Source organism: Nycticebus coucang, chromosome 3, assembly GCF_027406575.1.
Source record: "Nycticebus coucang isolate mNycCou1 chromosome 3, mNycCou1.pri, whole genome shotgun sequence".
Classification (NCBI taxonomy): domain Eukaryota; kingdom Metazoa; phylum Chordata; class Mammalia; order Primates; family Lorisidae; genus Nycticebus; species Nycticebus coucang.
In genome coordinates this window covers 34,897,279-34,924,993 of record NC_069782.1, presented here as the reverse complement: position 1 = coordinate 34,924,993, position 27,715 = coordinate 34,897,279, and the positions used below count along the sequence as shown (strand labels likewise).

The window sequence follows — 27,715 nt, the reverse complement described above, 5'->3', positions numbered from 1 at the left end:
GATCATTTTAAAAGATAACTCATGAGTTTTGATATGAAAACTTAACTTTGGAATGAACCTTTCCCACATCATAGGAATATTGCTGTGATTCTCTGTGATGAAATAAACATTAAAATATTTCATGGAAGAAAAGATGTAATCTGAGAAATTATGAAATAATTGGAACTGGAAAATATGATAATCCATTTTATTTCAAATCTTATGAGATGCAGCTAAACAGTATTTAGAGAGAAACGCTCATGTGAAAAATACTTTTTATTAAGGTTCAAATTTTCGATGAAATTCAATTTACTGAGCCATTATTTGCTGTAATAATTTTTATCCATTTTTATCTTAATAATTTTTTTATAATTTAAAACCAACAGTGGCATTTAGTGCCAAACATGTTGATACTTACAAATTTCCTAAGTTGTGGAAATTAAGACTCACAATTGTTTCCTCTCAATTAATGTCTCCATTTCTGCCTCACAGAGTGACATAAATGACTTATAAAAGCTCGTCTTTCCCTATTTCATCCATTTAGTCTTCTGTGTTTTGTTTGAGAACAAAGTATAAAGGCAAAAGATGAGACCGCAGTGATTACTAGACAAGGATGACCTCCGGAGAACGTGTTTAGTTGAATAATAAATTTGCTGGTGTTCTCGATACCCTATCATATACTGTCATCTCCTATAGGACGTTTTGGCATTTCATGATGCTAAGATCATGATAGCTGTGTGGAACAAATCATATTCACATTTATGTCCATTGAGGTGTTGCCTTCATTTTAGTATTTATTTGGAGACTTTTACTTTATTTTTTATCACCTCTGAGTAATTAAATCTAGAGAGTAATTAAATCTGAAGCCAAGGGCTAGATCTAATTTCTGCCCCTAAAGTCAGTGTGCATTTCCGTGAACCACCCTCACCCTCCTTCTAAGATCCTGCAGCATCCATAGGACAAAATATTCCCCAGGGGAAAAAAAAATGAAAAAACTGTTTTAACTTACTTATACGATTTGACTTTAATTCTTTCAGCACTTTACAGAACAGATAAAAGGCTGTTATAATAACTTCACATAATAACACAGAAATGAGCTTGAAAGTACTTGAAAATAAGTTTTTGCTGTAAGAGTGTCTGCTTAACAAACCTGAAAGTCTATCATTTTTAAATGTCCAAATTCTTTGAAGGATATTTAGAGTACCTTAACAGTTATAAAGTAGGAAATAATTACAGTTTTATAAATAAAAAATTTGCTCATGCTTCAGTTAACTTTAATAACTATGATTCATAATAAGTGCAATATAGCATGAGATTCTAATAATGCAGATTCATGCTCTTTTGCATAGGAACATTAAAAGGCCACAAGGCAGCTGGAGGGGCATTTATTAAAACTGAGCATAAGATTAGAAATATGGGTCTATTTATGCACATATGTATATGCCTCACGATGCTACATGTTAGCAGATATAACTACTTACAGTATTTTCTCTGTAAGAGTGAAATAAAGTTGACTCTTGAACAAAATAAATTTGAACCGCACTTGTCCACATTCATAAAGACCTTTTATGTCAGAGTTGCACCAGAGTTGCCTGCCTCTCCTGCTCCTTTTTCACCTTCTTCACCTCTTTCTCCTCTGCCACTCCGGAGACAAGAACAACCTCTCTCCTTTTCCTCCTCCGCCTTAGTCTACTAATATGAAGACAATAACAATAAAGATAAAGACCCACTTCCACTTAATGAATAGTAAATATTTTTTTCTTCCATATGATTTTCTTAACAACATTTTCCTTTGTTCTCTAGCTTACAAATGTGTACGGTCTTCCTACCAAATGCACTGTTTAACTGTAAGAATTAAATTAATTGTAATTAATTGTATATGGTGGTAACTGACTGTTTATGTTATTGATAAGGCGTCTGGTAAACAGGTTATTCATAGTTGTGTTTTAGGAGACTCAAAGTTGTACATGGATTTTTGACTGCATGTAACCATTGCCTTGTGGATGGGTTATCTGTACTTGACCTAGGCTTTTTATACAGGAAAGAAAAAAAAAAGAAAGAAAGAAAGAAAGAAACAGTAACTGACTTCAAGTCTGAGTCTTTTTGCTAACCATTTTCCCTAACTTTCTGAATCCCAAGTTCCTTATAATAAATCAGCTTTACCACCCATAGTGTTGCAAAAATGATTAACTAGACTGTGTGCCATTATGAATTATTTGGTAGGAAGACTGTACACATTTGTCATAAATATGACCTATTATGACTCTAAAAAAATACATTGAAATTTAAAATAGGTATAAAAATGATACAAAAATAAACTTCAACGTAGATCATGAAAGAAATGATCAGAGAAATTATTAAATGCCTATAACCTAAAGATATGATAACAATTAATTTCAAATCTTGTAAGATAGAACTAAAGAGTATTTAGAGGCAAATATATTGCTTATTACGAAAATATTTCAGTATTAGAAAAAAAATACTAAAATCAATACTATTTTTAAAGGTGGAAAAAAATAATAAATTATTCAATTAATATAATTAATGCTTAGCAATCTTTCTTAATATAACAAAAACTCATAGAGATATTTATCTTTCTTTAACTGTTACAAACAAGTATATAATGCCCAGCACATACTAGATATTGAGTAAATACATCTATTATATTAATAAAGTAGGTATAATTTATCATAAGTAATGTATTATTTATTTTAATTTAGTTATACTTTAAATTAAAGAACATAAATTATGTGTCTAATAATAAAATAGACACTTAATATGTGCCCAGCACTATTCTAGTGTGTGTATATATATGTGTGTGTGTATGTGTGATGTATATAAATGGAGGCGAAGAAGATTGGAACAATTTAAATAACAAGCTTGTTTGCACTTGTTTGAATAAGCATTTGTAGAAAACACAACCACCTGTAGGAATTCATGTTCTTTTTAAGGATATAGATAATGATTTAAAAATTATAAAGAAGCACCTTTCAAATAATTGATAATAACATAAGTTAAAATGTATAATTTTATCATTTTATAATTTAATGCAAATATTTAAATAATCAGTGGATGAAGACCAACAAAAAAACACAATGTTAACTAGAAAAGACAGCAAAATGATAGTCACTGTACTTCAAATCACTTATGCAATGTACCTGAAATACAGAAAATGCAGTGTATGGTGTTAAATGATTATATTTTTTAAAAGAAACTGTAAAACCTTCAATTAGCTATATCCCCAAATATTATGAAATTACAACATGGAAATTAAAGAAAAAAAATTTAACATCTTCAATACACAAATTAAACAGAAATAAAGAACAAAAACAAAGTTGATTCATTGAAAAGCTACTAAAAATAACAATCTTGAACCTAGCCATAGTGTAATATACAGGCAAATGCAGACTCATAAAGGCAAGTTTTAGTATCCTAAGCAAAATAATACCAAGGCATATATAAGAATAATTAAGTAAAATTATTCCCTATTGGAAACTATTTAAGGTTATAAAGATTTACATCAGGGTTAGGAATATTTATTATTCAAAATTAGAAAGTAAATGTGTTAAGCTTATTATCAGATTAAAATTAAAAAATTATAGTTGTTAAACAGTCTAATTTGTTAAAATTAAGTCATTAATTATAAAAACTTTTAACAAGCTATAATAAAAGGGTCTACCCTAACTTTATAAATAGAATCTACTGAACATTTTCAGCAAATATCCACTTCTATTATTAGGCATCTTGCTTCAGGATGTGAAACATGGCAAGTGTAATACCAATAACAAATTCTGTTCAAAATTGAAATGAACCTTCTAGCAAGCCTAGGAAAACAAGAATTATAAATAAACTTTTAGAAATTGAAAGGGAACATCCACTTCAGACATGATGGAATATCAAGAAACAAACTTACTTTTCTATCCTAAAAAGGAGAAACCAGACAAAATATATGAAAAAGTGTTATTTTGTGTTATCAGGGAGAGGGGGTGATCCTTGGGAGAAGGAAAATAAAACAAACACTAGAGGTATCTCAACTCACAGTCCAAAAGAATTTTAGGCATATAGTATAGGACCTAAAAAATGTCAAAATGAAATGTTTCTTTTCAAACAGAAAAATATACATCACAACAAATATTTTTAAATTTTTATTTGATTATTATTAATATTATTGTAGAGGTAGAACCTTCTTACATCACCCAGACTGGAGCACAGTGATGTGGTCATAGCCCATTGCAATTTCATACACCTGGCTTCTAGCAATCCTCGTGAGTAGCTAAGACTACAGGTGCACATCACTATGCTAGACTAATTGTTTATTTTATTTTATTTTATTTTATTTTATTTTATTTTATTTTATTTTATTTTATTTTGAAGAGACTTCTCACTATGTTGCCCAAACCAGTCTTAAAGTCTTGGGCTCAAGCAATGTTCCTGCTTTGGCCTACAAAAATGCTGAGATTAGAAGTATGAGCCATTATGCTCAGCCAATTTTTAAAAATGTAAGATTTTTAAAGAAAGAAAGAAAATGCAAATAATGTTTTAAAGAAGAGAAAAATACAGTAAAATAATATTATTCCTTTAAGCCTGCTGTGACTCATTAGAAATAATGATTAAGAAATCAAAATGTCTAGTTCACCATATGTACCCAGCAATAATTCTAACAAAATATATGCAAGGCTTTTAGATAAAAATTAGGTAAACATTATTGAAGGATATAAAAAAAATCCAATATGGCGGCACCTGTGGCTCAGTGAGTAGGGCGCCGGCCCCATATGCCGAGGGTGGCGGGTTCAAACCCAGCCCCGGCCTAACTGCAACAAAAAAATAGCCGGGCGTTGTGGCGGGCACCTGTAGTCCCAGCTGCTCTGGAGGCTGAGGCAAGAGAATCGTGTAAGCCCAAGAGTTAGAGGTTGCTGTGAGCCGTGTGACGCCACAGCACTCTACCCGAGGGCGGTAGAGAGACCACCTCACCACACTACAGTGAGACTCTGTCTCTACAAAAAAAAAAAATCCGATAAGTAAAGAGATGCAATATTAAAGATATAAAGACTCTATAGTATGATGAGTCAATCAATTCTCAATCAATTCTCAACTGTTCATTTCCAATAAAAATCTCAAGATAATGCTAAGTTTAAAGGAAGAAACATTCTTTATTTAAAAAAAACTAAGGAAAATATAAAATAATTTTTCAGAACAAAGAGGGAAGGTACACTTGAAATCTGTAAATAAAATCCATAATAGCTGAAACAGAGTGATATTTGCAAAAGAATAGAAAAATATAGATAGAAGAAACAGTATTGGAAATTTTCAAATCAGAACTTGGCACATATGGAATTTGATGTATAATATAATAAGCATTTCAAATCAGAAGAGGAATATATGAATTACTTTAAAATATATGTATATATATTTTAGAGACAGAGTCTCACTTTGTTGCCCTCTGTAGAATTCTGTACCGTCACAGCTCACAGCAACCTCCAGCTATTGGTGATTCTCTTGCCTCGGTCTCCTGAGCAGCTGGGACTACAGGCACCCAGCTTGGCTATTTTTTTGTTGCAGTTTGGTCAGGCCGGGTTCAAACCCTCCACCTTCAGTAATGGGGCCAGTGCCCTACTCACTGAGCCACAGGCATTGCCCTTTTTAAAATATTTTTGAACAACTGGCCACCTCGTTGGGACAAAAACAAGACAAAAAAGATTATTACTTCTCACATATACACTTACCTGATTTATAAATGTATACATTCTGTATAGATTAATTATTATGTATAAAAAATAAACTTGAAAATTTAGACGAAAATATTTTCATCACAGTATAAGAAAAAGTATTCCAAATTCAAAAATTCAGAAACACTTATAAAAAACAGAAATACATATGACAGTAATTTAAAATACGTGCACGTTTTTATATGGTTAAGAAAATCATAACCGAAGTGTAAAAATAAACATTTTATGTACATAAGACAATGTATATGTATCACACAAAGCAACATTTTCCTTGTGAATAGGAAGACAATAGAAAAAAATCCTTCAGAACATGTGGACAGATAATTTACTGAAAAGGAAATCAGACTGGCAACAAACACAAGCCCGTTTGCTCAACCACATTGCTACTGAGAGAAATGCAAGTTAAAACAATACTATTTCATTACAAACCTATCAGATTGGCAGCATTAAAAGCTGTGTGACTGTCAAAAATGTGGGCAATGCTAAGTGATATCTAAAATTGGGAAACAATTTGGCACTGTCTGGGATGGCTGATAATCTAGCCATTCCACTTCTAGATACATGTTTTAGAAAAAAGTTTAAATGCGTGCATAACAACACATGCCAAATGATGTTCATTGAATCATTACTTACAGTAGTGTGGTATTTGAGTATTTTAAGTGTTCTTATTAGACATGTGGATAAAGAAAATCTGGTATATAGCATATTTTGATTCATAAGTTAAGATGTATGAATATAGTCTACTTGTTTTAATATGAATATATAAAATATATAATATTGAATGAACAGCAATTTGCAGAAGATGAATATAAAAACAAGGAGGAATGTGATAAAATATGTTGTTTGTGCATATATACATGCGCAGTAAAATATTAAGATCCCTGGGGAAATATTGTTCACATCAGGAGATTAGTTACCTCTGGTGAAAAATGAAGAGAATAGAATGAAGAAAATCTACCAAGCTCTATTGTTAAATTCTTAAAAGAAAGAATCTGAGCCAATCTTAGCAAATCTTCTAAATCTGAATGCATTTTGGGTATTCGTCGTATTTAAAATATGTTAATATTTAAGAAATGGGTCAGATAAATATCTATGAAATTTCCAAAATGCTCAGGTATTTATGCCTTAAGTTTAACCTTTATAAAATAATTACACGATAATGTCTTCATTTATTATAATAACTAAGGAAATAATGACCCAGGAGAGCCAAATTTATTCTTATTCATCTTTGTACAAAATCTAACTTAATGCTTGCATTCATGTGAGTTAGAAATATGATAATTTGTTAATAATATATTGCCTGAAATGTCTATCAAGCCCAATGTGTGCATACCTATGTGTGGTAATTTGTACTATGATATATATGTATAATTAATATGATGTCACACATGTTATGTGATTATGTCCAACATATGAACAAATACATACACACCCATAAACAAGGATTTATAATTAAATGTCAAAGTATTACAAAGAAGTAAGAAAATCCTCAATTCTATTCTAGGAACAGATATTAAAAAGAAAGCAATAAAAATATTTTCCTTATTCTTTATTTTATGTTGAGAAATATTGTTATATCATTTTCCCAGTCTTGTGAATTTTAAAGAAACTAGAACACATTTTGACTGTATCGGATGGCACATTTCTGTATTCATTCAGTCAAGCTCAAATTGTCTTTGGCCACTGGCAGATTTGTATTGTCATAGATATTTATCTTCCTAGAAATAAATAAAAATATTTTGGAAAAATAACACGGTAATAAGAAATTTAGTAATATCTTTTTTTTTTTTATGGATTGAGACTATTCCATAGTAATTTCTTAGCATTGCCTAGGGGAAGGATTTCTTTTTTTTTTTTTTTCTTTTTTTTTTATTGTTGGGGATTCATTGAGGGTACAATAAGCCAGTTACACTGATCGCAATTGTTAGGTAAAGTCCCTCTTGCAATCATGTCTTGCCCCCATAAAGTGTGACACACACTAAGGCCCCACCCCCTCCCTCCCTCTCTCTTTCTGCTTCCCCCCCCATAACCTTAATTGTCATTAATTGTCCTCATATCAAGATTGAGTACATAGGATTCATGCTTCTCCATTCTTGTGATGCTTTACTAAGAATAATGTCTTCCACTTCCATCCAGGTTAATACGAAGGATGTAAAGTCTCCATTTTTTTTAATGGCTGAATAGTATTCCATGGTATACATATACCACAGCTTGTTAATCCATTCCTGGGTTGGTGGGCATTTAGGCTGTTTCCACATTTTGGCGATTGTAAATTGAGCTGCAATAAACAGTCTAGTACAAGTGTCCTTATGATAAAAGGATTTTTTTCCTTCTGGGTAGATGCCCAGTAATGGGATTGCAGGATCAAATGGGAGGTCTAGGTTGAGTGCTTTGAGGTTTCTCATACTTCCTTCCAGAAAGGTTGTACTAGTTTGCAGTCCCACCAGCAGTGTAAAAGTGTTCCCTTCTCTCCACATCCACGCCAGCATCTGCAGTTTTGAGATTTTGTGATGTGGGCCATTCTCTCTGGGGTTAGATGATATCTCAGGGATGTTTTGATTTGCATTTCTCTAATATATAGAGATGATGAACATTTTTTCATGTGTTTGTTAGCCATTCGTCTGTCGTCTTTAGAGAAAGTTCTATTCATGTCACTTGCCCATTGATATAAGGGATTGTTGGCTTTTTTCGTGTGGATTAATTTGAGTTCTCTATAGATCCTGGTTATCAAGCTTTTGTCTGATTGAAAATATGCAAATATCCTTTCCCATTGTGTGGGTTGTCTCTTTGCTTTGGTTATCGTCACCTTAGCTGTACAGAAGCTTTTCAGTTTAATGAAGTCCCATTTGTTTATTTTTGTTGTTGTTGCAATTGCCATGGCAGTCTTCTTCATGAAGTCTTCCCCCAGGCCAATATCTTCCAGTGTTTTTCCTATGCTTTCTTTGAGGATTTTTATTGTTTTGTGCCTTAAATTTAAGTCCTTTATCCATCTTGAGTCAATTTTTGTGAGTGGGGAAAGGTGTGGGTCCAGTTTCAGTCTTTTACACGCAGACATCCAATTCTCCCAACACCATTTATTGAATAGGGAGTCTTTCCCCCAAGGTAAGTTCTTGTTTGGTTTATCGAAGATTAGGTGGTTGTAAGATGTTAGTTTCATTTCTTGGTGTTCAATTCGATTCCAAGTGTCTATGTCTCTGTTTTTGTGCCAGTACCATGCTGTCTTGAGCACTATGGCTTTGTAGTACAGACTAAAATCTGGTATGCTGATGCCCCCAGCTTTATTTTTGTTACTAAGAACTGCCTTAGCTATACGGGGTTTTTTCCGGTTCCATACAAAACGCAGAATCATTTTTTCCAAATCTTGAAAGTACGATGTAGGTACTTTGATAGGAATGGCATTGAATAGGTAGATTGCTTTGGGAAGTATAGACATTTTAACAATGTTGATTCTTCCCATCCATGAGCATGGTATGTTCTTCCATTTGTTAATATCCTCTGCTATTTCCTTTCTGAGGAGTTCATAGTTTTCTTTATAGAGGTCCTTCACCTCCTTCGTTAGGTATATTCCTAGGTATTTCATTTTCTTTGAAACTATGGTGAAGGGAGTTGTGTCCTTAATTAGCTTCTCCTCTTGACTGTTATTGGTGTATACAAAGGCTACTGACTTGTGGACATTGATTTTATATCCTGAAACATTACTGTATTTTTTGATGACTTCTAGGAGTCTTGTGGTTGAGTCTTTGGGGTTCTCTAAGTATAAGATCATGTCGTCAGCAAAGAGGGAGAGTTTGACCTCCTCTGCTCCCATTTGGATTCCCTTTATTTCCTTGTCTTGCCTAATTGTATTGGCTAGAACTTCCAGCACTATGTTGAATAGTAAAGGTGACAGAGGACAACCTTGTCTGGTTCCAGTTCTAAGAGGAAAAGCTTTCAGTTTTACTCCATTCAGTAAAATATTGGCTGTGGGTTTGTCATAGATAGCTTCAATCAGTTTTAGAAATGTGCCACCTATGCCTATACTCTTCAGTGTTCTAATTAGAAAAGGATGCTGGATTTTATCAAATGCTTTTTCTGCATCTATTGAGAGGATCATGTGATCTTTATTTTTGCCTCTGTTAATATGGTGGATAACGTTTATGGACTTGCGTATGTTGAACCAGCCTTGCATCCCTGGGATGAAGCCTGCTTGATCATGATGAATGACTTTTTTGATGATAAGCTGTAATCTATTGGCTAGGATTTTGTTGAGAATTTTTCCATCTATATTCATGAGTGAGATTGGTCTGAAATTCTCCTTTTTGTTTGGGTCTTTTCCTGGTTTTGGTATCAGGGTGATGTTTGCTTCATAGAATGTGTTGGGGAAGATTCCTTCTTCCTCAATTTTTTGGAATAATTTCTGCAGTACAGGAATAAGCTCTTCCTTGAAGGTTTGATAGAATTCTGGAGTGAAGCCATCTGGACCAGGGCATTTTTTAGTTGGAAGCTTTTTTATTGTTTCTTTGATCTCAGTGCTTGAAATTGGTCTGTTGAGGAGCTCTATTTCTTCCTGGCCAAGTCTAGGGAGAGGGTGTGATTCCAAATATTGATCCATTTCCTTCACATTGTCAAATTTCTGGGCATACAGTTTCTGGTAGTATTCAGAGATGATCTCTTGTATCTCTGTGGGATCAGTTGTTATTTCCCCTTTATCATTTCTGATTGAGGTTACTAGAGATTTTACTTTTCTATTTCTAGTTAGTCTGGCCAATGGTTTATCTATTTTATTTATTTTTTCAAAAAACCAACTCCTTGTTTCATTAATATTCTGAATGATTCTTTTGTTTTCAATTTCATTGATCTCTGATTTGATTTTGGAGATTTCTTTTCTTCTACTGAGTTTAGGCTTAGATTGTTCTTCTTTTTCCAATTCCATAAGGTCTCTTGTGAGATTGTTGATGTGCTCTCTGTCTGTTTTTCGAATGTAGGCATCTAAAGCGATGAATTTTCCTCTCAAAACTGCTTTTGCAGTATCCCACAGGTTTTGGTAGCTTGTGTCTTCATTGTTGTTATGCTTAAGGAAGTTAGTGATTTCCTGTTTGATTTCTTCCTGCACCCATCTGTTATTCAACAGAAGATTGTTTAATTTCCATGCCTTTGGATGGGGTCGAGCATTTTTGTTAGAGTTGAGTTCCACCTTTAGTGCCTTATGGTCTGAAAAGATACAAGGTAAAATTTCAATTCTTTTGATTCTGTTGATATTTGTTTTGTGTCCCAGGATATGATCAATTTTGGAGAATGTTCCATGGGGTGATGAGAAGAATGTATATTCTTTATCTTTGGGGTGGAGTGTTCTATATGCGTCTATCAAGCATAATTGTTCTAGGGTCTCATTTAAATCTCTTATATCTTTGTTTAATTTCTGTTTAGAGGATCTGTCCAGCTCTGTAAGAGGTGTGTTAAAGTCCCCTGTTATGATGGTATTATCAGATATCATATTGCTCAGACTGAGTAAGGTCTGTTTCAAGAATCTGGGAGCATTTAAATTTGGTGCATAGATATTTAGAATTGAAATGTCTTCTTGTTGTAGTTTTCCCTTGACCAATATAAAGTGACCATCTTTGTCTTTTTTGACTTTAGTTGCTTTAAATCCACATGTATCTGAAAATAAGATTGCAACTCCTCTTTTCTTCTGAATTCCATTTGCCTGAAAAATTGTCTTCCAACCCTTGACTCGGAGCTTTAATTTGTCTTTTGAAGCCAGGTGTGTTTCTTGCAGACAGCAAATGGATGGCTTGTGTTTTTTAATCCAGTCAGCCAATCTATGTCTCTTCAGTGGGGAATTCAAGCCATTAACATTTATGGAGATAATTGATAAGTGTGGTAGTATTCTATTCGTCTTATTTGGTGAGAGTCCATTGCTTAGTTTTATCTTTTGCATCAGTGTGGAGGTTAGGTTCTGTCCTTTGATTTCTGAGTTCTTACTTTGCTGCTGATCCATTGTGGTGGTCAGTGTGCAGAACAGGTTGAAGTATTCCCTGTAGAGCTGGTCTTGTTGTGGTGAATTTCCTCAATGTTTGTATATCCATAAATGATTTGATTTCTCCATCAATTTTGAAGCTTAGCTTAGCAGGGTACAGAATTCTGGGCTGAAAATTGTTCTGTTTAAGTAGATTAAAGGTAGATGACCATTGTCTTCTTGCTTGGAAAGTTTCATTAGAGAAGTCTGAGGTCACTCTGATGGATTTGCCCCTGTAGGTCAACTGGCGCTTACTCCTGGCAGCTTGCAGAATCTTTTCTTTTGTCTTGACTTTGGACAGGTTCATCACAATGTGTCTTGGGGAAGCTTGGTTAGAGTTGAGGCGACCTGGGGTCCGATAGCCCTCTGAAAGCAGTGTGTCAGAATCTTTGGTGATGTTTGGGAAATTTTCTTTTATAATATTCTCTAGTATGGCTTCCATTCCTCTGGGGCATTCTTCTTCCCCTTCTGGAATTCCTATAACTCGTATGTTGGAACGTTTCATAAAGTCCCATAATTCTGACAGTGAACGTTCTGCTTTCTCTCTCTTCTTTTCTGCCTCTTTTACTATCTGAGTTATCTCAAAAACTTTGTCTTCTACCTCTGAAATTCTTTCTTCTGCATGGTCTAACCTGTTGCTGATACTTTCCATTGCATCTTTAAGTTCCCTGATTGACTGTTTCATTTCCTTCAGCTCTGCTATATCCTTTTTATATTCTTCATATCGTTCATCTCTGATTTGATTCTGTTTTTGGATTTCCTTTTGGTTATTTTCCACTTTATTAGCAGTTTCCTTCATTGTTTCCATCATTTCTTTCATTGTTTTCAACATGTGTATTCTAAATTCCCTTTCTGTCATTCCTAACATTTCTGTATAGGTGGAATCCTCTGCAGTAGCTACCTCATGGTCCCTTGGTGGGGTTGTTCTGGACTGGTTCTTCATGTTGCCTGGAGTTTTCTGCTGATTCTTCCTCATGAGTGATTTCTTTTATCTGTTTCCTTGCCCTAATTTTCCTTTCACTTCCTCTTGCTCTTTAAGTTCTTGTGCCTGTGGAAGTTGTGGGCGGGTTTAGACGGGTTGAACACACGCGACCACTTGCCGGTTTTCCACTGTTTTAGTCCTCCTCTTGGGGTCCAGAAGTCTCTCGCTGACTCCCTGTATCCTCATAGGAGTGATGATACGCAGTTCCCACCAGCCAGAGATGCCTGGAGTCCTATCTCCCCAGACTCCAGGGGAAGGATTTCTAATCGTGGAAAAATTTAAATCAAATAAAGAAGCTTAATGTCAACACAAAAATGCAAAGGACGAATACCACGAATGGAATGAATCATTTCTACATTAAAGTCATAAGCACTCCTTCTGAAAACTCTTAAGCAAACCTCATTTCTAGTTGATACCATATATTGATGGATCATTTTACCATTTAAATAGTGAAATGCAGGTTGAGGTACTATCGATTATTAATTGCCCTACTTTTACATACCAAAATTCCTATGCTTAACTTGATGTTTCAAGCTACTTTATCAAACTAATTACCTTCCAACTAGCTATAACTATCTTGAAGGCAATATCTTAATCTTTGCTTATGGCCAGTACAGTGCCTGATATGTTACATTTATTTTGTTTGTTTTTGTTATTTATTTTATTTTGTTTGCATTTCACTATATTTAGGAGATAATGTGGGATTTTGTTACTTGGATGATAGTTTATACAGTGCTGTTACATGAATGTGCCACTGTACAATGGATTGACCCTATATCAGTGCAGTTTAACACAAACCACATAAAGTAATCATGAAAAATTTATGAAATTTTCATTGTCAGAAATCTGACTTTGTATTTGATTGAGTATAATAAATATTGCTAAATTATCCCAAATGAGCCTGCAAGATTATTTTCCATTTAAGTATATAAAGAATGAATTCAGAAAAACTGTTATAGATTATTAAAAATCAAAGAAAATATTTCATTCAATTAACTCATAAAGTTTTTATATTTTTATAATATTAAAAGTAATATACTGTAGTTTCCTTATGTATTCATTTAGATATATGCAAATGTTTTTCTACCATATTTTAAATCATCACTTATGTTACTACTTTAGTGCCCCCTACCATAGGTTCTGACAAATAGTAAACATAGATCATTTGTTGATTAAGTGGCTAAAAATCATTAAATCCAGTAGTTTAAGTCTCTGACCCCAGGGGTTTTTTTTTTTTTTTTTTTTTTTTTCTGGTTAGATAAAACTGCCTGGATAAGTTAATATTCAGCCATCTACATGGTAGCTCCCAATTTAAGGGTTAGATTATTGGGTCAATTGGAAATTTTTAGAAAATTGCGCACCTTGCATTGATAGGTCTAGTTTCATAAGGTGAAACCTCATTACAGAATCATTATTTGCTACATTTATTCTTCTAAGTTTATTTACTAGTTAACTCTTAAAATAAGTGCTTCATGTGTAGAATCTAATGAATCAAGATACTGAGTTATTTCACATAATAAAGGCAAAATTTTCTAAACATAATCAACTTAAAAAAAGTTGTCTGGTGAGACATTACATTGTATAATATACTAGAACATATTTGAAAGTTTAACCTATTTCTTTAAAAGAAAGAGAAAATAACATTTCTATCAACATCCCACTCTCATCTACTTTATTTTGAAAACACTGTGTAGTTTGGGGGAGACTTTCTAAGGAAAAAATTGGGGTTTAACTAATGAACTTGTGATAAAAGTAGCATAAATATATAACTCTTGAACAGCATTTTACATCTTTCAGGGTAATCTTATTTCATTACTCTGTTTAGTTCTCAAAATAACCTTGGCCACTGATGAATAAATAATTTGAAAAGGGAAAAGGAAAGATCTGAATGGCTCTGCCAGTGGCTTCTTAAAAACTTAGAGCTGACTTACATAAGTGCATCCACAGTTTCTCTGTGTTGCAAATGGCCTTCTCAAGACCATGAAAGATTTGTAATGGAGAGAGCTGAAGTGTTGCTATTACTCTCCAGGATTCTATTCCTGACTGTGATGATTGCTGAATAATTTTTACTCCTCACTGGGCTCACAATAGTATATATTGGTCCATATCCAAATCCTCAGGCTTAGGATGCTAGAGAGAGACATGAATTTATTCATAGTTGGAATTTCACCATCTGCTCTCAGGCTTCTTGGCTTGGTCTGTCCATAATGACAAACTTTTCAGTTAAGAAATTGCAGCCTTTGCCAATGATTCTCTTGGTGTGCTTTTTAATCTTGGAATAATTGATCGGGACTAGATCCTGAATATAATTCATGCTATTTCTACTTATAAAGAGCATTACTATTTTTATTTCCTCATTGAGTATAATATTCTTCTTAAATATTTGTTGAATAAAGTATTTCCTCAATGATTATATGAAAAAACAGCAGTTTCATACCAAACTTTCTGAAGTTTACATTATGAAAAGGATCCAGAGGAAGTCTAAAATCTGTTATCCAAATATTTTCTACATTGTGTGAATATATGAGTGAGTCAAAATTTAAACCACTTGTTGATTTATCCTTTTTAATGCATTTATTCATTTATTCTGTAAATATATATATTGAGTTTCTCAATATACTAAGTAAGCGATATGCTAGGACTGAAAACAATCATTCTACATCAATATACTGAATACAATTTACTATAATTATACTATCAATATAAGCAATATTTAGATAGTTTTCAATAGCTATCCAATAGTACAGTGTTTGCCACTATCTTGATCTTTCCTTACAGTTCCAAAATTTCTTGCCTTTTTTTTTTTAAATAACATAGATGAAGCGAACAGTCTTTGTTGAATTTCTTTCTTTGTTTTTTTTTCCCTTTCAGTAAAACATATTGTAGCTTGGACTAAGAAATCTTTCATCGTTTTACATGTTAGAATGAATAAGTAAGATTTCACCTTTAAAGTTGTATTGATGTTCACTCATACTTTATAACCTAATATGAAAAGTTTCAGCTGTTTGGGGTGGCGCCTGTGGCTCAGTGAGTAGGGCACCAGCCCCATATGCCGAGGGTGGTGGGTTCAAACCCAGCCCCCGCCAAACTGCAACAACAACAACAAAAATAGCCAGGCATTGTGGCGGGCACCTGTAGTCCCAGCTGCTGGGGAGGCTGAGGCAAGAGAATCACATAAGCCCAAGAGCTGGAGGTTGCTGTGAGCCGAGTGACGCCATGGCACTCTACCGAGGGCAGTAAAGTGAAACTCTGTCTCTACAAAAAAAAAAAAAAAAAAAGTTTCAGCTGTTTTTTGGCATTAAGTAAAAAAACAAGAATTAATTTGGATAAGAACAGGCAAATTTTGAAAGGATGACATAACATTGAATCTGTTTTAAAAGTGGAATTAATTGTTTATAGCATCTATTTCAACCTTTCCACCCTCTTCTCTTTTCAAAAATGACAAAACTGAGGTTTGGAAAGGTGAAGTAATTTTTCAAAGTCAGTAGCAGTATGCAGTATAGATCACAAGTCTCTTAAAATTAAATCTTGTGGTTAATTGGACTGCGTTGACTTTTATGGCATACGTTTGTCATATTTTCTGGCTGGTCAAAACTCATCCCCTGTCCACACTCACAACTTCTTCTCAAATCCCAGATCTTCGTTACCTAATTTCTCAGTAGAATAATTCCAGCTACTCTTTGTCATTGCCTCTTAAAATGAAAGCTGATTCTCAGGGAAGCTACTATTCCTTTAACTGTTCTTGGATACTTTCAGAGAATTGGAATATGATTATTAGATGCACACTACAAATAATTGTAGCTTGAGTTAGGAACAACTGTTGGCTATCAAATTAATGTAAAAAAGTCATCTCAGATTTTAAAAAGCCAGCATTAGGGCCGATAGTAAAAGCCAGCATTAGGGCAGATAGTTTCTTTGAAAGGACCCACATGTCTGAATGACCGAAAGTCTGTAATTTATACTGCCAAAACGTTGGTTCCATTCCTGTTCATATTCCAAGCATGGACATCCAGCATCCTTTTGAATCTCTGTTACCCTCCAATTTCCTTGTACCTTCTCTTTCTCTCTCCCCCTCTCTGATAGTTTTTGAGTCAAATACTTTTAAAATTTATCTTTCATGAATGGTAAATTTAGAACCAACAAAAAGAGAGTTTGTATTTAGTTGGAATCCCCTTAATAAGAAGTCTCTATACATTACAAAAACAAAAATGTTCTGATTCTAGATAGTGCAACTCATTCCCTGAATTGAAATAATGAATTTTTCCTGATTTCACTAAACATAGTGCATTATAACAAATAGTCAGAAAGTTTAAATAAAGACAAAATTCATTCATTACCCATGTTCAGTTTTCTTTTTAATTTATTCCCAGTATCTACCATTCATGAACATTTGTTGAGTGCCCAGTGCACATGGATATTGATCTAGGTATGCAGAAGTGAATGAGGGCAGAAGTTTCTATTGAAATTCCAAGTTCTATTTCTTCTAATAATAAGGGTATATTTTAGTAATGTCTAGTGTAATTCTTCTCAAGAATAAGGATTATCTGGAATTCTCAGGACCATGTTCAATCCAATTGCATGTTTAGAATTTTAGTCTAGAGTCTGGCCAACAAAAGATACATAAATAAGGGTAGATCATGTGTTCTGTATACATAGTAGCTAAACCCATTATGCCTCACTATGTAAGACCCCAGTCAACAAGTACAATTTGACTTTAAAATATATTACAAAATGCATGAGTCTATATGCAGTACGGTAGTTTATTAATGAGGATTTAGAATAAGAAGGAATATTGGGTAGTAAAGATATAATTACCTATTTTGCTTTTTTGCCTTTTTCATACAAACAGAGAGGCACCATCTCTTCACATTGACATGAAGGAATAACCATGTCTTTACCTACTTTATTAATAAATGTATCAAATTCTGTTTAATTTCTGATCTTGGCTAAAAGAAAAAGGTGGTGATGTACAATTATCCACAATGGCATGAATTTTTGGAAACTTTATTTTGAATCAATATAGATCTCCATGTCTCAGTATGTTTTACTACGTTTTATTTAATGCTGGTGACATCATTTCTTATGATTGCTTCATCCATCATGCTTCCATTCTAAAAACTCTGAAAGACAGTAACCATATTCCATTGGTGATATTATAACAACAAATGAAGGTCTTACCTAGCCTGTCCAGGAAAATGTAAATGATAATTTATTTTTTATTATGTTAAACTTGTTACTGGGAATTTAACATAAACACCACATCCTCCAGCCTTATCTTGTTCTCTAAACATTTTAAGCTGCAATCATTTCAATATAGAATGTGATTTCCAGTGGTGATCATATCTCTGCCTTCCACACATTGCCAATAGCATGGAGAATCAACACTGGCCCATGGGTCAGAGAAAAGCAGAACAATTTACAAAAGAGGCCATGTGCATTCGTTTCACTCTTGTTTGGGAGATCGTGATGTTTCCACATAGCTGAGAAGCAAAAGAGGAAACCTATGGGCAAGGGTCTATTGTCATTGTGAAATGAACATCTTATAAGCCACAGGAAGGGTCACAGACATCCAGGAAGACTACCTGGTACATGGTAGAAGAGGGCAGGGAGAACACTCTGAGTAATAGCATCTGAGGGCACAGAAGGTACACTAGTTCTATTGTATGGTCCTGTAGACCTGAGGTAACATCACCGTGAAGCCACTGGAAGGCAATAGCTTAAGTATTTCTTGGTAAGTGGTGACAAAATATGAATAGCCAGGCTCATTCTGACTCATTGTGAGCCAACTGATAGAGACCCTCAATCGAGCCATTAACATCATTCTAGCAGTGAAAAATTGGTCTAGTCAGGAGGAATGACCCTCACCAGGCTTCCTCCTAGAATTGAGGGTCAGCTTCAGGGCCTGTGACATTGATGGACACTAGACCTTGCCCTCCTATGTGTGTCAGGTCAGCAAAAGGGTATATCAGCTGATGGGCAAGAGGCTGTACAAAGTCACAGAGCACCTCAAAGGGGAGAGAGAGGTGCAGCTCAGCTTTAAACCAGGTCCCAATCTGAGTTTGAAGCATCCCACTCAGATGGTGCAGATGATAGCAAGATCCCCAGACACTGGTTGAGAACTTATATAATTTCTAGGTAGGCATTTCCATCAATCAAGACCCAGTAAGAGCAGGTTTGAAGTCTTTTTTAATGGTACTTGGGACGATGAAAGACCTCTGAGAAAATTGAATGGGGTAGAGAGGGCATGAACTACCTGGGCCTAAGAGAAGTACTGTTCTTTGAATGTATTATAGATTCCCATTTTAGTAATTTAGAATACACATTTACATAATTTGGTTTATTTTTTCTCATTTGTCCTTCCTTCCTTCCTTCCTTCCTTCCTTCCTTCCTTCCTTCCTTTCTTCTTTCCTTCATTTTTATCTAGATAGGATATAAGACTCAACTAATCTATCTTCTCTCGAAACATAAATTAGAAAAATGAAAGACGAGTAGCATGGAGAATAAACAAGGGAACCATTGCGGGAAGAGGAAAACAGATTAATTTGCAAAAGAGACCATTTGCATTTGCCTCATCACTGTCTGGCATGTCTAAGATCCACCCAGGAAATTACAATGTTACCATATAGCTGAGAAGCAAGCGAGAAAACCTATAAGAGGGTCCACTGGCATTGCGAAGTAGATATCTCATAAGCCATAGGAAGAAACTCTATGCAAAAAAGTAGGTGCAACAGTTCTGAAAAAAAAAAAAATTGAAGCTATAATCTCAAATTCAGCATACAACACCAAATTGAACAGGCAAAAGAAATGACCAGGAAACATTGATCCAAGCAGGAGAGGAAGAGGGAGACACTCATTTCTACCTGAAATAAGTAATTCGAGTTTGGAAGAAGGCAGTAAAATGAAACATTTCACAGAGCTGGAACACACAATATGTCACAGATGATTGTATACTTCATTTAAAATTAGCACAGAAGGTAAAATAAGTGAATTGCCAACTCAGAGGGAGGAGGATATACAGAGAGACAAAATAAGGTTGTCATTCAGAAATCAAAATTGAACTGAATCATCTCCCACTTAAAATTGATTATAGGTTTCAGGTTGTTTCAAAGACTAAAAGTGTTTTTCCTTTTTCAGAGTGAGATATGAGGATGATTAGATGACAGCCAGAGACACTGTGAAATTAAATAGGAAAGTGTATTTCAGTGGCTATCTTATAGGAAGAATAAGTTTAAGATTATATAAACACACGCACATATGCGGTATAGATAGATATATACATACACAGTGTATGGCCTCAAAAAAATGTGTGAAACGATTCTTTTAGCATAGAGCCTATAATAAGAAAGAAACTTTCTATCAGTACTTTCGGCATTTACTCATATGGGATGAGGTTTCAACATACAGCTAAGTCAGCTTTCAGCCAGTAGCTACGTAAGTTCTCACTAATCAACACTCACAAGGAAAAGGCATCACCCTTAAGACCACGCTAAGTGGGCTTTAATCTACAAGTAGTCTTAAATTTCATAACATTTCAAAATTTGTAGGCCTGAACATAGAAAATATTATGTAAGCATTTAAATGCCATGGAATGCCTATGCGTATCTGAGTATTTATTAAATGATGAAGAAGGGTCACAATTAGAATGTCCAAAATTTATCACATTTATTAACAATTTCCTTGACACTTATGAAAAGTGGAGCAATAACTCTCCCTGCATAGGCTCCATCAGCAGAAGAACATAAAGAGCAGTTTCATATTAGTGTTATTACGTACTTTAAACAGAAAATCAGTGAAGATAATTCAATAAAGTTTTGATTTTGTTCATCTAATTTATGTGAACAAATGAAGCTTTTTGAAGTTCAATCTTTCAAAGGTGAAATATTTGATATTATGTAAATGTTCCAAGTTCAATTTAAAAGGTCAGCATTGCACATGAATTTATATATTTTTGTCTAATATTATGAATACATATTTTGGTAGAGCTTGGGACTTTTTTTTTTAACTCTTTAGAAGATAGTGGGGAAAAATATACTTGGACTTGTCCATGGTGTACATATCATCAGTGGCTTCCACCATCTCACTTGGACTGTTCTATAAATCGAAACAGAAGCTGAGATATTGAAAATGTATAATTTAAGAGTTTAATTCATAGAGCAAACTACAAACCTATTTGTGATAGACTTGATACTAATTTTTAACAATGACATGCTAAGTAGTTTCTCTCTTTGCTTCTCTATCACCTAACAGATTTTAGAAATGTTTATCCTTTAAAGAACTACTTCCTCAATCAAAAGCATCATAATAATGGTACTAAATATTTGAGAAGTTCTGATGATTAAGGATGATGAGCTTTTTTTCATGTGTCTGTAGATCGTGTGTCTGTCTTCTTTAGAGAAGTTTCCCTTCAAGTCCTTTGATGGGATCACAAGTTCTTTTCTTGCTAATACGTTTCAGTTCTCTGTGGATTCTGGTTATTAAACCTTTATCGAGGTATAACCTGCAAATATTTTCTCCCATTCTGAGGGCTGTTTGCTTGCTTTACTTACTATGTTCTTGGCTGTGCAGAAGCTTTTTAGTTTGATCAGGTCCCAGTAATGTATTTTTGATACTGCTTCAATTGCCTGGGGAGTCAGAGAGAAATGCAAATCAAAACTACTTTGAGACATCACCTAACTGCAGTAAGAGTAGCCTACGTAACAAAATTCCAAAATCAGAGATGTTGGCGTGGATGCGGAGAAAAGGGCACACTTCTACACTGCTGGTGTGAATGCACATTAATATATTCCTTTTGGAAGGATGTTTGGAGAATACTTAGAGATCTAAAAGTAGACCTGCCATTCGATCCTATAATTCCTTTACTAGGTATATACCCAGAAGACCAAAATCACAATATAACAAAGACATCTGTACCAGAATGTTTATTGCAGCCCAATTCATAATTGCTAAGTCATGGAAGAAGCCCAAGTGCCCATAGACCCACGAATGGACTAGCACATTGTGGTACTTGTATACCATGGAATACTATGCAGCCTTAAAGAAAGATGGAGACTTTACTTCTTTTTTTTTTTCTTTCTTTTTTTTTTTTTAATTGTTGGAGATTCATTGAGGGTACAATAAGCCAGGTTACACTGATTGCAATTGTTAGGTAAAGTCCCTCTTGCAATCATGTCTTGCCCCCATAAAGTGTGACACACACCAAGGCCCCACCCCCCTCCCTCCTTCCCTCTTTCTGCTTCCCCCCATAACCATAATTGTCATTAATTGTCCTCATATCAAAATTGAGTACATAGGATTCATGCTTCTCCATTCTTGTGATGCTTTACTAAGAATAATGTCTTCCACGTCCATCCAGGTTAATACGAAGGATGTAAAGTCTCCATTTTTTTTAATGGCTGAATAGTATTTCATGGTATACATATTCCACAGCTTGTTAATCCATTCCTGGGTTGGTGGGCATTTAGGCTGTTTCCACATTTTGGCGATTGTAATGGAACATATTCTTCTTAGCAAAGTATCTCAAGAATGGAAGAAAAAGTATCCAATGTACTCAGCCCTACTATGAAGCTAATTTATAGCTTTCATATGAAGGCTATAACCCAAGTATAGCACAAGAATATGGGGAAAGGGCCAAGGGAGGGGAAAGGAGGGGGGAAGTCAGGGTGGAGGGAGTGTAATGGGTGGGGCCACCCCTATGGTGCATCTACTATATGCAGAATACAAATGTCTTCATACAATAACTAAGAAAATGCCATGAAGGCTACGTTGAACAGTTTGATGAGAATATTTCAGATTGTATATGAAACCAGCACATTGTACCCATTGATTGCCCAGATGTACACAGCTATGATTTAACAATAAAAAAATAAATAAAGTCAATACTAAAAAGAAAAAAATTTGAGGAGTTCATTGATACTGGTCGTAGTATAATAATTGATTATATTATTTATAATCAGTTGGAAATGTTTAATCAAAGTATTCAATAAAAGAAGGTTCAAAACTTCAGATGTTGAATTTTTAGAAATTATCACTATTGAAAAAGTATATAAATAAAAATATATTGAAATGTATTTTTAAAAGAAAATCAAAACTGAAGGAATAAATAATGAGATCGCATATGATGTACAAGATCTGATTTTGAAAGTACATTACTAAGCTTTAATATTTCATCCTGCAGTAAGATGAAACTGCTGTTTTTAATTATACAGATTTATAACTTATATCTGATTGAAAAGAAATTGAAAAAGCCTATGATTTGGGGGCATTCATATCTCTTGCAATAGTTATAAAACCCATTAATAGAGACAAGATATTTGAAGAATTTTGTGAACAGATATTTATAAATATAATTGTGCTGAAATATTTATAGTAAATTTAGAATTGAAATATTCATATAGAAGAATTTTCCCAGCTACTATAGGGAGAATGTCAATCTGATTAAAGTATTATAGTCTTTCAAAAAGGGTTAATTGAAGGTGTCAGAGATTTGAAATCTATTAACAATAAAATAAAATTTTGAAAAATGTTTCAGAAAATATTTTTCCAGAAAAATAACGATACTCTATCCATATTTAAAAAAATGCATTCGTCAAGAAAATGCTGCTGACATAGTTCCATAGTTCCAGTGACTAAGGCACTAATTAAAGACATGCTCATGTGCCAAGAATAATTATTCTAAAATCAATATAAATTTTTATATTGTTGTTTTGCCTTATGTATACACATATGGATTATTTTTATTTCTTTAGAAACCATTTCTTTTTTTTACTTTATTTTTATATATATATGTGTTTATTAGGTTTCCATTTTTTTCCCTTCACAAAATTAAAAAGGTTTAAAATTTAATAGCAATAACAATGTTTAAGATAAGGACTAGAAACAAAAACCACGTAAAGAACAAATGAACATAAATACATTCAGAAAAGGAATCAGACAATTGCTACATTGAAATATTAAGCAATAATAATAATAATGCAAAGAAAGTAACATTCACATTGTCAAATAAGAGTACTTACATGGATGGAGCTGGAACATATTCTTCTTAGTAACGTATCTCAAGAATGGAAGAAAAAGTACCCAATGTACTCAGCCCTACTATGAAACTAATTTGGGGCTCTCACATGAAAGCTATAACCCAGTTACAACTTAACAATAGGGGGAAGTGGGAAAGAGGGGGGTGGGTAGAGGGAGGGGGATCGGTGGGATCACACCTGTGGTGCATCTTACAGGGGTATTTGCGAAACTTGGTAAATGTAGAATGTAAAGGTTTTGGCACAGTAACTGAGATAACGCCGGAAAGGCTATGTTAACCACTGTGATAAAAATGTGTCAAATGGTCTATGAAGCGAGTGTATGATGCCCCATGATCATATCAATGTATACAGTTATGATTTAATAAAAAAAAGAGTACGTCTATTATAGACATATAATAGAGTATGTCTATCACTTCATTTTTGAAGGTGTTTTGAATTAAACTACTGAAAAATAAATCAATACACTTATAGTTAACACTACTGTATTGTATGCTTAAAAATTTGTTAAGACACAAAACGTAATTTCTAGTGTTCGCACAATTACAACCAACAATATGACAGCAATTTGCTGTTCTCTCACTCTCATTCTTTCTCTCTTACACATCTAGCATTTCAGTTTTTCTCATAAACCCAATTCACATTCTGCAAAAAAGACTTCACTCCAGTTACAAATGACTTTTCAGACTCAGCATTTCCACTTAAACAGTATATATTTTCAACCACTTTATAAAACACATCACAAGAGCTCATACCTAATGATAATAACAGATACTTCAAGATTACAGCCACTGTCCTGAGTCCTTTCCAACTTGATGAACTACATTGAGGGACATAGAAGTTAAGTAAGTTAGCCTGAGATCACACAACCAGTAAATGGGTGAGCCAGAAAGTGAACCGGACAGTCTGCCTTTGTGCTCTGGATGACTATGGGATATTTTCTTCTACATAAATTAGAGTCCTAAAAATTCTTCATTTTTTTCCTACCTACTTCAAAATTTATCTAAATTTACTTGATTTTAAGCTTCATAAATATGTATAGGAATCAGGTTTTGCAACTTTTTTTTTTTTTTGCAGTTTTTGGCCGGGGCTGGGTTTGAACCTCCACCTCCAGCATATGGGTCAGGCACCCTACTCTGTTGAGCCACAGGCGCTGCCCAGGTTTTGCAACTTTTATCATTTTCCATTTTCATTATAGTACCCACTTTTGTTTATTTAAACTTATAATCTGACACAGCTCCAGTAAGCGAATGGTACGTATTTGTGCAAATGATTCATTGGTGGTTAAAGCCAAAATATAAGAAGTCTCATAAAAGTTACAGAAGACAGGTTTTTAGAAATTAAATTATTTTTTAATTATCTTTTCTAGTCTACTTTCAAAGGTCCAATAGGAAATTAGGAAGAACAATTTTTAAAAAGACAGTCCTCTCAACCTAAATGCCCACCAACCCAGGAATGGATTAACAAGGCTGTGGTAAATGATACCATGGAATACTATGCAGCCATTGAAAAAGATGGAGACTTTACATCTTTTGTATTAACCTGATGGAGGTGGAATACATTCTTCTTAGAAAAGCATCACAAGAATGGAGAAGCAAGATTACAATGTACTCAATTGTAATATGAAGGCGGTAGATTATCTAATACAAGGGGGGGTAGAGAAAGGAGGGGGCAGGTAGAGGGGAGGTGGGAAAGGGAAGGGGGTTCACAGCATATGGCACACCTCTTGGGACTAGGACACAATTATAAGAAGGACTTTACCTAACAAATGCAATCAGTGTAACCCAGGCGTCCTCAAACTGCAGCCCGCGGGCCACATGAAGCAGTGTGAATTGTATTTGTTCCCGTTTTGTTTTTTACTTCAAAATAAGATATGTGCAGTGTGCACAGGAATTTGTTCATATATATATATTTTTAAACTATAGTCCGGCCCTCCAACGTTCTGAGGGACAGTGAATTGGCCTCCTGTTTAAAAAGTTTGAGGATGCCTGGTGTAACCTAATACTTTGTACCTTCAATGAATCCCAAATAATAAAAAATAAATAAAAAATACCAGGCAGCACCTGTGGCTCAAAGGAGTAGGGCACCGGCCCCATATGCCAGAGGTGGTGGGTTCAAACCCAGCCCCGGCAAAAAACTGCAAAAAAATAAAAAATAAAGAAAATAATACCCCAACAATAAAAAAATAAGAAGACAATCTTTCAGCAATTCACAATTTAAGTTGATGACTATTAATTCAACTATCTAAACTTTCTTTTACCTACTAATCATAAAATGTTAGTCTTAGTTGAAATTTGGAGTTCATTTACCCTACTCGTCTCATGGGTGCAAGATCACTCACACAATCATATCCATGTGTAATGGGTTTTATTTTTTTTAAATTGCAGAAGTATATATTCTCATTTGCTCATTAGCTAATAACTTTTTCTAAACATTTTTTCAGTGTCATATCTTTTTGTAAGCATTCTAAAGGAAGTTTATTATAGAATTGTATTTTTTTTTCTTTTTATTAGTCTTACAGAATCAAAATGTGTCCTTATGTGGTTTTATAAATTTCTTCTCCAGTTTCAGAACACTGGAGCTCAATAAGTAATGGATAAGCCTCTGTTTCCTAATTTGTACACACATTTTTAACATCTTTTGATCTATAATGTGATTCTGCAATATGTCTAGGGTTTAGTGGTTGTATATCCATATGATAAAATTCATTGTAACATTATTTAAAAAAATACATTTTGTGAACTTATGTAGTATACATAACAACATCTTTTTTCTAAAGTGCTTGGTCTTTTAAATAATTTCACAAATTTGGGTAAACTGAGGGCTTATTTTGTCTGTTTAAGTGCCTGAAACATCTTAAAAGCGCATATGCTTAACAATGTAAATAAGGAAAGCCTCAAACGGTCAGCTGCTGCAGGAACCAAAAATCTATTGGTGCTAAAAGTCTCAGACAACAGGAGGTCTTAGTGAGATGCAGCTTGGTTCAACTTATATTTATTTCATTTGCTGGAGAAAATAATCAAGCCATGTAAATTACAGGTGTTGACTCTACATTGTCATTTTGTTTTATTGATTAGAGGTCATTCCTCTGCTATGCAGGTAGATGTATTTGCAAGAAATGTATTCAGAGTTGGAGATTCTAGAGCAGAAAGCTTATTCATTAAAATCCTGACAACATTAATTTGGATGAGATTGTTGGCACCTTGGAGAATAGGGTAAAATTTTAATAACCTGACAAGTTGAAGTACAGGAGGATGCAAACAAGGTAAGTTTTAGTATCGAGGTCAAAGAGAGCTAATTTACTGGAAAGGAAAAACAAACTGCATACATATAGGAAAAGAAGATAACATTTGCAGAGACATGGCAAAAAAATTGTATACAAAAATATAATGTTGTGTTTAAAATTTCTTTCAAGTAAATAAAAATGTATTTTAAATAAATATTAACTAACTTATTTTTTTAATTTTGAGCCTAAATGCCTAACTCATCCATTATTTCATATACCCATTTATACTTACATACTGATATGCCTGCATTTAGTCAGCAAATATATACAAAGCAGAAACATTCTTCCTCTTTTTTTGCAAGAGGATTGCCGTAAAAGAATGGGTAATATCTATCATTCACTTTTTTACAAGATTTCCTGTGTGACTTTCTTTTTTTTTTGCATTTTTTGGCCGGGGCAGGGTGTGAACCCTCCACCTCCGGCATATGGGTCCGGTGCCCTACCCCTTTGAGCCACAGGCGCAGATCAAACTAAAAATTTTGACTACTTTTATTTATGCTCAGTCACTGACTAAAAATCTCCTCTGTTAGGGATTGAATACTTGTGTTTCCCACAAGTTCATATATTTAAGCCATAACTCCCAATGTATTTATTATTTGGAGGTGGGGTCTTGAGAGAGAATTACATTTTGATAAAGTCATGAGGATGAGGTCTTCATAATGAAATTAGGGTCCTTTAAGAAGAGAACAAAAGACCTGAGTATTCTGTGGCTCTTTCACT

At 34.1% G+C, this 27,715-nt stretch overlaps 1 pseudogene; it reads right to left on the bottom strand.

Moving 5' to 3' along the window:
- LOC128580898 (cytochrome c-like) overlaps window positions 1-27,715 on the bottom strand; it is a 61,472-nt pseudogene that overhangs the window by 12,409 nt on the left and 21,348 nt on the right.